This window comes from Bufo gargarizans, chromosome 3 (assembly GCF_014858855.1).
Source record: "Bufo gargarizans isolate SCDJY-AF-19 chromosome 3, ASM1485885v1, whole genome shotgun sequence".
In the NCBI taxonomy this organism is placed as follows: domain Eukaryota; kingdom Metazoa; phylum Chordata; class Amphibia; order Anura; family Bufonidae; genus Bufo; species Bufo gargarizans.
The window spans coordinates 259,264,086-259,277,362 of NC_058082.1; the positions used below are offsets into that span (position 1 = coordinate 259,264,086).

The 13,277-nt window shown below is 42.1% G+C and overlaps 1 protein-coding gene across 5 annotated transcripts in view; it reads left to right on the top strand.

Moving 5' to 3' along the window:
• The window catches only part of KSR1 (kinase suppressor of ras 1), a 145,303-nt gene that overhangs the window by 34,982 nt on the left and 97,044 nt on the right, over nucleotides 1-13,277 (top strand). The window lies entirely within an intron of this gene.

The following is a 13,277-nucleotide window of genomic DNA, read 5'->3' on the forward strand; positions in this document are numbered from 1 at the left end:
GCTCCACTGTGCTGCCGGCCTATGATAAATCTGCCCCTATGACTATGGCTCCACTGACCCACTAATTATCAGTTTCAAATATATATATATATAATGATTAAAATTTCTAAATTTGCCTAAATTCTTGTGGAAATAAAAAGGCGACAATTAATAAATTATGCAAATTAATAATATAGAATATTTTTATTTTGAAGCCATAGTTTGAGTTGGTACATTTCGAGTGACTACGACTTCTGGGTTCGACTCCTGCATTTCTACTTAACCAATATACAGTAGGGGCCATATATATATATTCTTCTGCTTGGCGATACGCAGGGGTTCGGTACAGTTGTCTTCCTCATCCTTACACTCTCATTTACAGTCTAAAGTCAGTGTATCTGTGACCACAAAAGTGGATCATTTTGTTTCTGTGCCTGACAGATGAAGGCAGGAGACAGTAATGCATGTGATTTGAACTGACAGGGTTTCAGCTTCTGTGCCTTTATGGATGAATACGTCCAGTCAGGCGGACTTCTTTCTTTCTGGGTATGTGATCCTCAATCAGGTGAGAAAATACTAAGCAGCCTACAGTTTATATGTGAGTGGTGCCCAGCTATTTGGACCGTGGCCTAAGCTGTAATGATTCGCTGTTTTCTCTTTAAGGCCTCATTCACACGACCGCAAGCATTTTGTGGACCCGCAAAATATGGAAGCGGTCCACGTACATTGTCCACACTTAAAATGCCTATTCTTGTCCACAAAAAGGGCCAAGAATGGAACATGCGGCAGCAGGGATGCAGCCAGCACATGGGGGAAATACGGTCGTGCGATCGTAATGCGGCTTATTGTAGTTAAATTAAACTTGCACTTATACCCCACTTCGTAAATGAGAAGATGCTAACCGATTGAAGCTCGAGTTATAACATGAATAGACGTGAGCATGTATGTATATTATAGCTATTATGCTTTTATTTTGCTGCTATTTTTGTTGACTAGATTTACTGCAATTTTTGTCTTCTTTTTTTATTTATAAATTGCAGTATCTATGTAAATACTATATGTCATACATTGCCATCCAAATTATGAAACCTAAGTCTGTCTTGTAATGCTTGAGTAATATGGTAGCATTTCTGCTTAAAACCGCACGCTGCTGCTGAACTTCTGAATAAATGAGCGCTGTATAGCAATGGTAAAATAGGAGAAACACCTTGCGGAAGAATCTTTTGAAGTTTCTTTTGCTAGACGTGCTTCTTCACATTTCATACTGGTTTTGTTGAGGACGAATAAGTCCTTGTAGCTATATTGTAGAGAGCAAACACGTTCCAGTCCTTCTCCGAGTGTTTCAAAAGCAGAAAGACAACAAATGCAAAGTTCTCAAGGGAAACTTGGCCTTTGGCCGAACAGCCAAACTCCAGTTCTTCTCCATGGCAACCCTTTGTTGTCAGTGTGATTACCTGGCCTAACGCACGGGACAGTCATCCTTGTTATGACTTCATTCTCAAGACTGTCTTAGTTCTTGGTGCCATTTACTTAGACTGTATCTAGGGTGGAGTCTATTACACATTGATTATGATAATATGAATGGATACAATCTTTGTACAACACTGCAAAATGTATGAGCCCATAAGTGACTGCAAATAGAAAAACATTAAAGGATATGCAATGCGCTGGACTGTAATTGTAGTTGTATATCCGCAGCCTACAGGCACACAATATTCGCAGTAATAAAGACACATCACACCCCTTATGCAATCACACAGTACTATCCTGAACCAATGGTATACTATTATATAGGATTATTCAAACACGTCAATACTGTTCACATCACCCAGTTGCTTCATAATGTGCAGCCTCAAAAAAGGAAAAACTTGAGATACTATTGCAGCTGCAAAAAAGTGAAAAAAACTAATCTTCACAAAAGAATAAAAAACATTAAATAAGTAAAAATCACATCATAATTTGTGGTCTGACACAGGACTGTACTCTGATGAATATTCAGATGTGAATGGATGTTTAAATGGAGTCAGCAGTTTTGTACTGACAGATATAGGTAGGGGGAGGCATGGGGTACCTACCATAGAGGTGGACCATGCGACTTCTATGGGACCAGGAGTGAGGGGGCCCATGAATAAACTGCTTCTCGTGTTCCCAACATAAATCCACTGCATTTTCCATTAGTCACCACCAGGTGGAGCTCAGTGCAAGGAGAACATTTATAACTTTTATGCACTGAGCTCCCCCTAGTGGAGGCTGTAGACAGATCGTTTTATAATATGTATATTTTGCGAGGAAGAAACTGTAAATTTATCAATGTATTTATGTCTGTTGTAAATGCATTGACAAATATGGTGTTGAAAATGAGCACCATATTAATGAAGCACCTGTTCCACTTTTTCCAACACATAAGTCAGATGAAGTGGATGAGCTGGAGGGCGACTTTTTTATTAAATATTTTTAATTAAAAATGTCTTCCACATTAAAAATAGATCATACATTTCTACTTAGGGGACTGCCTTCACCAACACCCAGGGAGGGGGGGAAGCTCCCTGTCTTTGGAGCCTATGTTGAAGGAATACAGCATACTTCCCTTCACTTTGAAGTGCCCTCTGTTTGGAGCGTCTTCACAGCCCGTCCTCTCTGCTCTGAGTGACAGCTGTAGTGTATTCCTGGTTGGATGATACAGCTGTCACTCAGAGTGGGGGGTGGGAACTATGAAGCCATTGTGTGCAGAGGGCACTTACTAGTGATGCTTCACACTTCACAGGAGCAGAATTTAGCAGAATAAAACTTCATACTCACGCTACTCTTGATGATAAAAGCATCACTGAATCACTAAAGTTATGTTTGCCCTCCTCTCCCCAGACCCTACCTAGTGCGTTCAACAGTTTAGTGTGGTTAAAAGGTACTGACATACTTCCTTTGAATCAGATGTATCCTGTTTTCTTTCTGTTCAGTCTCCTTAGCATGTGTATTATTGTCTTAATACCCATGCCTTGCATAGGACCTTGATTCTTGGAGAATGCATACAGAAACGTTATTACTTTTATTAATTCATGTCATTATTTTAGTTATAAATTGTGTCATATAAAATTGTCTAGATACAGAGGGAGGAGTATGTTGATTCACTTTGAAGTCGGAGTCCACTTCTGTCTCCAGCACACATATATTTTTCTGCAGAGACTGTAAAAATCTAGGCAAGAGGCTAAAGGCTCAGCTACATACAGTAGAGAAGCTTATTGTCGGTCAGTAGGTAGGATGTTATGATGCAACACATTCATTCCTGCAGAATGATCTCACCAGAGTTGGCTTATATCCCAGTGTACACAGTCAAGTGCTGCACACATGTGAAACCGATAGATATGCTTCAGAATTATGATGCATCAATGTTTAGGGAAGACAATGAGAAGTTTCAGTCCAAGTCAAAACCTCAAACAGAGCAGGATGTGTAACATGTTAATTACAGGAGGACATGCTTCATTTGTTTTTAAAGGGAACCTGTCATCAACTTTACTGTATGCTGAGCTCACTGAGGGTAGCAGAAAATAGTGACAGAAATGCGGTGTGTCACTCATGAGCTAAAACTAAGTGGTTGCTGAAAATCAGCATCATAATAATTTCAGCCGTGACTCTTTTCCAGGCCCGGTCTGCAATGATTGTGATGTTGGTTCTCGGCAACCGCTTACTTTTACGTTTTAAAGATTTATTTAAAGGAGAAAAGCATCATAAATGCAGATCAATGTATGGAAAAACGTACAGATTTTGTACAGTACAAGCAAAGTCATAAAAACAATGGGAGATCAGACAGTAATAATAAAAATGACAGTGCAATATGACAATAAAGCAGTAAAAAGGCTTAGTGACCTTTAATTTCGAACATCTGTATGTGACCGTATAGGGCAGGGATGTCAAACTCGTGGCCCTCCAGCTGTTGCAAAACGACAACTCCCATCATGCCTGGGCATACTACAGCTATCAGGGAATGATGGGAGTTGTAGTTTTGCAACATCTGGAGGGCCATGAGTTTGACATCCATGGTATAGGGCCTCTATGAGGCTACAATGTCATACTATATCGAAAGTCTACTGAATAGGAAGAGGACAACCAGGGTTCCCAGAACTTTTCAAATGCTTCTCATGTATCCATACGAATGGCTGAGATCTCTCGTATAGGAGGATTCTATTAATCCTGTCTATCACTGCTTGAAAGCTCAAGGAGCTGGACCTCCATTTAAAGGCAATATGGATTCTGGCAGCTAATAATATATGCTGGACCAATTTAAATCTGGAAAATGTCAGCCATGAGGGCTTGTCTCCAAGGAGACATAGGAGGGAGAAGGTGGGTAGGTACAGTCTAATACTGATAAAAGCAATCAACAAATTTTGTTCCAAAATTGCTGAACAAGTGGACAGGACCACCAAGTATGATAGACTGTACCTTCCACATCACATCCCCTAAAGCATAGAGGCGAGACAGGATAAATACGGTGCAGTCTATATGGCACTAGATTGGACCTATGAAGGACTTTTATTGAAGTTTCCGCCAGAGTGATTTGACATGAGTTCTTAGTCAAGGTCTGGGAATGAAGGTGCCACCTAGATAAGGAATATTCCTCTTGAATATCCCCCTCCCAATCTTTCATGTATAGCAGCTTAACTCCTTCTGGCGACGCGTTAAGCGTCCCATAAATTCTCTACAGTTGTCCCCGTTTATACATGGAGAAAGTGATAGACCGCTCAAAAGGGGTAAAATCTAGATTCAAGTTATTGACCTTCTGAGAATGAAGAAAGGAGAAGATTTGGTTAGCATTAGAAGACTCATTATCTGGGAGTGCATATTTATCTTTGAAGTCAATTAGCGATATCAATTTTCCCCTAATTAAAAACCTGTGAAGAGAGTAAAGCCTATTAGAAATCCACCACTGAAAAGTATCTGTCCGGAGACCTGGGGGAAAGGCCGGATTCCCAAACAGATAGAGAAGTGGTGTATGTTTGGATTGCAACCCAGACTTAAACCTAACAGACCTCCAGAGTAATAGAGAATGGTGAGATAATGGGGAATTGGTCCGAATCACCGATGGTAGGAGAGCAGAACTCTCCATGACCAAGGGGTGAGGAGGGACTGTTCAAGGGAGACCCATAGAGGGTGTGCTTCTGGTTGTAGGTGTGTTAGGAATAATTGCGCTAGACCCGCCGCTTTGTAATACTTCACAAAGTCGGGGACTGAGAGACCACCCTGTGACTTATGTTGACACATTGTAGTACGGGAGATACGGGCACATTTATTGCCCCAAATGAATCTCATCACCTCTGTTTAAAAAACCCGGAGATCTCTGCCGGGTACCCGAACCGGAAGGGTCTGAAACAGATATAAAAGCCTGGGTAGGACCACCATTCTGACTATGTGTATTCTACCAATCCAAGAAACCGGCAGCGAACTCCAGGTTTTGAGGTCTTCCCTGATTTTGCGATATAATGGGAGATAATTAAGTTTGTATAGAGTGCCTAATTGGGAAGGTATCAAGGTACCCAAATATGGAATGTGGGTGGGCCGGTGTAAGAAGGGGAAGTTCTGTAAGAGAGGGGATTTTAACGACGGGGAAGGGGGGAGGGAGTATTACATAACAGGAGTTCAGTCTTCCTATGATTAATATGAAGCCCCGAAGCTACCGAGAAGGACTTCAAATGTTGTAAAAGGTTCGGTAGAGAGATTAGGGGGTTATTGAGGGACAAAAGGAGGTAATCCGCAAATAAGCTAAGTTTATATTCGGTACTTCCTATCTTAAGGCCTGCAATATTCAGGTTATTCCTAATATGAATGGCGAGGGGCTCCATCGCAATGGTGACTAGAGCAGGGTAGAGGGGGCAGCCCTGACGTGTTCCCCTAAGGATCTGAATGGGGGTTGGCTGTGTAGATGGGAGGTTAAGGTAAGCTACTGGGGTGGAGTAAAGGGAATGGACAGCTTGTAAAAACAGGCCTCTTATACCCATAGCTTGCAAAACCTTATAGAAATATTCCCATGTGACGGAATCAAAGGCCTTTTCTATGTCTAGGGCCAAAATTGCTAATGGAGTTGCCTTCTTATTAGCTACCTGTATTATATTAAGAATTTTCCGGATGTTATCGGGCGCCTCCCTGTCAGGGATAAATCCCACCTGATCCCTATGTATATAACTGGGCAGGAGAATATTGAGGCGTCGGGCCAGAATAGAGTAAACATTTTTGCATCTAGATTCAATAGGGATATGGGTCTGTAATTGGATGGTGACAGGGGGTCCCTTTTTGGTTTGGGAATAACTGTGATGTTGGTGGCCAGAAAATCAGGATGGGGGACATTACCCTTCAATAAATGGTTGCAAAATTTGGTGACATGTGGGATTAGTACAGGAGCGAAATTTTTTATAATAAAAGGGCTGAAATGCCATCAGGCCCAGGGGCTTTCCCCAATTTCAGGGCCCTAATTGTAAGTTCCACTTCTTCTACTTCAATTGCCTTACCCAAATCATTTAACCCTTCAGGAGATACCCGTGGAAGTGGGATGGATGTTAAAAAGGTATCAACGGTCTGTCCCTGACCAGCTCCTGGTTTTGCATAGAGCTGTTGGTAAAAGGCGTGAAAAGTGTCATAAATGACTTCTGGGTTGGAAGTCACTTGACCAGAACGCGAACTAATCTGAAACACGGTTAATTTTTTGCTTAGCTTTTAATTGACGTCCTAGCATCTTGTCAGGTTTGTTAGCGTATTTGTAATAATACAATGCAGTCAAATGGAGTGCTTTTTCCGTATCATTTGACAAAATCAGGTTTATTTGCATTTTGGTGTCTTTCACCGCCTTGAGTAAATAGAGTGAGGGCGACCTCTGATGAGCTCGGACCAACCATTTATTTTTAAATGACAGACCTTTGAAATCAACTCTCCTGTCTCTTCTTTATGCTGCCGTTACTATGGGCAACATAAAGTTGATGACAGGTTCCCTTTAAATTCAAAATGTCTAAAAAAAATAAATAAAAGAAGTCATATACTGTACACTTCACTGATCCCCCCCATTCCTTTGGGTACAATGTTTTCTATACTTCCTGATCCCATCTCCCAGATACCTAAAAGAAAAGTGCAGGGCTGATTTAATTTTAGGCATAAGTATCTGAGCAAGATTATATCTAATACAGTGGAAACTTGGGCATAAAAAGGATACTAAGTTATATTTAGATTGTATTTGTCCTTGTGTCCTGAAAGTTCAGATATCACAAGAATTCTGTCCCCTGTCTCATTTAGGCTAGATTTATGTGTGGCCGAGGTTCCAGCAGGAGCCTCTGTTTCAGAATCTGGCATAAAAAAGGATGAGATACCGCTGCCGGCAGTGGTATTTTGTCCAGCCAAATACTGGATTCATGCGGGAAACCGGACAGACCCCTTTATGTTGAATGGGATCTGTTGGGTGCCGACAGTGTCCAGCATATTCCAGGTCCGGGGCTTCTGGTTTTATGTTTCAGCAGATCTGGCCGCAGATCTCCACTTACACTGGTTGATCAGAAAAGCTTCAGGACTTTAGAGCTACTACATAACCATTTCTGGCATTCTCTGATATGTCTTATGATCCGTAACACCAAATGTCTACCATACCTCTATATTTCAGAGCATTTGTTATAACATTTGTGGGGATTTGCTCTGGTAGGCAGGGTAAGTAGATGTAGTACAGAAGTGAAGACGAGTTTGTAAAGCAAAAACTTCAGTGTTTATTCACACATAAGGCAAAAGTAAAACGACTCTGTACAGTCTTGGTGTTAGTTCACACAATGCAAAGTCCACAGAACAAAAATATCACTTTGTTGGCCGTTTTATCCCCAGCGGTCCACAGCAGGCTTTAGGGGGCCAGTTTCCCAGCGTGCGGCTCTCAGCCCTTTAGCACGGCACCATGCCTCAGATCCCATAATAGAGACCACTTGCTGCTGAGCCCAGCTGTCTTTTAAGGACTGCTGGGTGTTGTCAAAATCCAGACCGGCACTTAAAATCTAGTCCGGTGTTTGACCCCACCTGGCTGCAAATCAGCCCAGCAGCACACACTGGGAGGAAAAATACCTGTCCTCCCAGACCATACCCTTCACTGTGTCACACATTATATTGGAAAGTTGCCACTTAAAGGGGTTGCCAGATGATACAAAATGTTATTTAGACGGTAATTCTGAAAACATTATTGATGGCCCGATTTTCCGTCATGTGATCCCAGAAGTTTCAACACAGACTCGAGAACCACGGAACTTCCTCCCATCCCAGTGTGTTGGTAACGTGATGAAGGTTGCTGGCTGTTTGGCTTAGTTTATTAACTAAGCCAACCCACCTCTCTGACTTTGCATCAGCCATGATGTAGAAGGTGAATGATTTACATAATGAACTGAGCCAGACAGACAGACAGCCCCCTCATACACATCACTAGCATAACGGGAGCAGGAGGAAGCTGTCTGCCAGCAGAACCTATGTTTGAATGTCATTGCTTACAGCAGAAGTTGTACCTCTGAGACTGTTGATAATGACTGAAATCAGACCAAGCGTTCAGAATTAAAGTATATTTATAGCTAACATTATAGAGAATGTGTCAGGCCATGTTCTGTCCTGCTCCCTCTAGAAAAGTGACCAGAGTGGTGAAAAATGGCAGAAGTTCCCCCATCCTCTTAACGTTATTATTAATATTAATATTATTTTCCCAATATAATGTTTTATTGCAATTATTCCTGTTAGGTGTGAGAGCAGTCTTCAGAAATGGGAACTACTGACAGGGAAACACTAGATAGCTTAGCACTAAATAGCTTAGTTCCCTGGGTGCTTTGGTTTTTGCTGATTTCACTTGACCTTTACAGGATTTTCTCTTTAATGAGGATCTAAACCTATGTTTTGAGGACACTGGGCACATCATTGGACTGAGAGAGGCAGGATGGTTGTTTGAATGAATTGCCCACCATCTAGGCCGTTCTGTCCTAGCTGTTAGGTGGTTTTGGGAGCAGTGGTGATTTGAGGGCACACACACACGGCAAGCAGGTTCCGGACGGAATGGACAGAATGTTTTGTTGTCCACCATCCAGACACAGGTGGCACCTTCATTACATACCCCTGTCTCTGCCAGCACCTTTTCTAGGCACTTAGCAGAAGGAAATTTGGCATTATGGTGCCTATTATATGTCCTGCCATTGACAGCCAGCCACCTTCGTCTTCTTTTTCAGTGGTGTTGTAAACTAGACACCTTGACTGCTAAGTACTGGAACCATATCATCTTTAGTGACAAATCCAGGTTCTGTTTGGGATTCGACGATGGTTGGGTTTGAGTATAATTTGCTCTGCCGACAATCCCTAGAAGCTCCCATAGTTTTGTTGTCCACCATCCAGACACAGGTGGCACCTTCATTACACACCCCTGTCTTTGCCAGCACCTTTTCTAGGCGCTTAGCAGAAGGAAGTTTGGCATTATGGCGCCCATTATATGTCCTGCCATTGACAGCCAGCTACCTTCGTCTTCTTTTTCCGTGGTGTTGTAAACTAGACACCTGGACTGCTAAGGACTGGAACCATATCATCTTTAGTGACAAATCCAGGTTCTGTTTGGGATCCGACGATGGTTGGTTTTGAGTATAGAGGCCTGGTAGTGAGCATTTCAACCTTGCCTTCACTGTAGAGTGACACACTGTCCCAACTGCTGGTGTGATGATCTGGAAAGCCATCACATACGACAGTCAGTCATCCCTGGCAGTGATACAAAGGGCACTAACAGCTCAGCGATATGTGCAGAACATGTGTTGCCTCTCCTGGCAGGGCTTCCAACTAGCATTTTCCAGCGAGATAATGCTCGCCCACACAGAGCAAGGGTTTCCCAGGAATGTCTCCGCCAGATTACGCTTCCTTGGAAAGCCTAGTCACCAGATTTATCACCATCTATGGAACCAGCTGGGACATCAGCTTCAGCAACCTACAACTGTGCAGGATCTACAGGCCCAGCTGTAACAAAGTATACTATATGAAACCTGTATGCCTTCATACCCAACTGTATCTCATCTTGTATCCAGGCTAGAGGGTACTAGACCCTCCTTTCAGTTGTACAGTTTTCCCCAATTCACTCTAATATTGTAATCACTTCATATATCATCACAACATTCACACATAGAAAGGTTTAACTCTGTCTCTGCTCCCTCCCTTCTCTTAGAGTTAGAGATAACCCTAGATGTGAAATTTGCAAGGCTGCTATTGGGTGCAGATGTGTCACCTAGTCCTGTATCTTTTGTGCCTCAGATTTTTTATGGTGGCAGTTTTTTTAAATTTAAATACAGTGTGCCAGGATGCCCTTTTATTGGAAGTGTTTAATGGTTGCTTCATTTTTATTTCCAGTAATTGCAGTCATTTTCAAAGACATTTCTCTATTTTAACCAGTCTAGGGAAGGGTTTTAGTTCAGCTAAGGGCAAGACTTGAGGAACTAGTTTATATTCTTTACACAGTCCTGACTTCTTGGAATTGTTTTATTTTTATCAGTCAAATCCCACCAACTCTGCCGTCTATATATTCTGGCCCAGAGCTTGAACGCAGACCAACTGCATTCTTACCACCAATTATTTTGTCTGCTATCAGTGCATACTCTTTCTTCATGTGGAAATGTCTTGTTGCTGAAGCCTGTGCTGGAGGAGATTCAAGGCCAAGGAGCATCTAGGTGAAAGCGCATGAGAATAGCAACTGATTAAGCAGCTTACCGTCATCGAGATTAGATGACCTTTTAAGATCCTTGACATAGAAATAAAGAAAAATCATTACTATTAAGGGCTTAATGGATGAGATGGTGAATGTTTATCAAAAACTTAAAACAATTACCAGGCAGGAACCGACTACTGTTAGAGGAAGACAAGTATTCAGCTATGTGGTAAGCTGAGGTGTTGCTATGGCATTTAAAGGGGTTTTCCGAGTTCAATAATAACTTAGGCAGCCCCTGTAAATGATCTAAAATAACAAAATAATCCATACTCACTCCTTTTCTCCCCTTCTTCTACCGGCACTGTGCTATGGTCCTCTCTGCTACTGACATAGTTCACCTTACAGCCAATTACTAGCCTCGGCAGTAGATGGAGCATCACTGCCGCGCCCAGTGATTGGCTGCAGGTTTGGCCTGTGGGCACTGAACATCACTATTTGCATCCATTTCTTCCCAGAATTCCAGAGGAGTATGTATGGCCTATCAGTCTCCTCGTGCTGATTAAGTCGCTCTCTCTCCAAGCAATCACCCGGAAACAGCTGTCTGCAGATGAGGTGCTGGCTTATTTATTATCTTTATTATTATTTATCATATATGAGTCATGTCTCAAGGCCTATATAAAGGTTGGAACATTGTCTTATAGGATAGCTGCCTTACATCTGGTGTCATTAGAGGCAGATCTTGTTAAGAGCTCATTTGCATCCCTTTTTTCCCAGAATTCCAGAGGAGCATGTAAGGCCTACAAGTCTCCTCATGCTGATTAAGACGCTCCCTCCTCAAAGAGAGATAGTACCTGCTCCCCCCCAAATGCTACAGCCAAGAAATCTAACAGAAGAGGGCATGATCGTAGTCCTTTCAGGAAGAAGCAGGCAAAAATAGGGGTTAGTATAGATTCCTGTGTTACTTTACCATTTACAAGGACTGCCTGAGTTTTTATTTAACTTAGACAAGCCTTTTAAAGATGCATACTGTACCTTATGTTAAGTTCACATTAGCCGAAGACACTTTGAAGGGATTCTGTCACCTCTTTCTACCCTGTAGAGTTGTGGACATGCACGGCTAGTTCGCGTGCCAGCATGTCCGCAATTTTGTACCTGTCCCATAGCTCTGTGTGGTTTTATTTAGGGGAAAAAATTATTTTACACATATATATATATACAGACGTGGACAAAATTGTTGGTACCCTTTGGTCAATGAAAGAAAAAGTCACAATGGTCACAGAAATAACTTTAATCTGACAAAAGTAATAATAAATTAAAATTCTATAAATGTTAACCAATGAAAGTCAGACATTGTTTTTCAACCATGCTTCAACAGAATTATGTAAAAAAATAAACTCATGAAACAGGCATGGACAAAAATGATGGTACCCCTAACTTAATATTTTGTTGCGCAACCTTTTGAGGCAATCACTGCAATCAAACGCTTCCTGTAACTGTCAATGAGACATCTGCACCTCTCAGCAGGTATTTTGGCCCACTCCTCATGAGCAAACTGCTCCAGTTGTGTCCGGTTTGAAGGGTGCCTTTTCCAGACTGCATGTTTCAGCTCCTTCCAAAGATGCTCAATAGGATTGAGGTCAGGGCTCATAGAAGGCCACTTTAGAATAGTCCAATTTTTTCCTCTTAGCCATTCTTGGGTGTTTTTAGCGGTGTGTTTTGGGTCATTGTCCTGTTGCAAGACCCATGACCTGCGACTGAGACCAAGCTTTCTGACACTGGCTAGTACATTTCTCTCTAGAATTCCTTGATAGTCTTGAGATTTCATTGTACCCTGCACAGATTCAAGACACTCTGTGCCAGACGCAGCAAAGCAGCCCCAGAACATAACAGAGCCTCCTCCATGTTTCACAGTAGGGACAGTGTTCTTTTCTTGATATGCTTCATTTTTTCGTCTGTGAACATACAGCTGATGTGCCTTGGCAAAAACTTCGATTTTTGTCTCATCTGTCCACAGGACATTCTCCCAGAAGCTTTGTGGCTTGTCAACATGTAGTTTGGCATATTCCAGTCTTGCTTTTTTATGATTCGTTTTCAACAATGGTGTCCTCCTTGGTCGTCTCCCATGTAGTCCACTTTGGCTCAAACAACGACGGATGGTGCGATCTGACACTGATGTTCCTTGAGCATGAAGTTCACCTTGAATCTCTTTAGAAGTCTTTCTAGGCTCTTTTGTTACCATTCGGATTATCCGTCTCTTAGATTTGTCATCAATTTTCCTCCTGCGGCCACGTCCAGGGAGGTTGGCTACAGTCCCATGGATCTTAAACTTATGAATAATATGTGCAACTGTACTCACAGGAACATCTAGTTGCTTGGAGATGGTCTTATAGCCTTTACCTTTAACATGCTTGTCTATAATTTTCTTTCTGATCTCTTGAGACAGCTCTTTCCTTTGCTTCCTCTGGTCCATGTCGAGTGTGGTACACACCATATCACCAAACAACACAGTGATTACCTGGAGCCATATATATAGGCCCAATGGCTGATTACAAGGTTGTAGACACCTGTGATGCTAATTAGTGGACACACCTTGAATTAACATGTCCCTTTGGTCACATTATGTTCTGTGTTTTCTAGG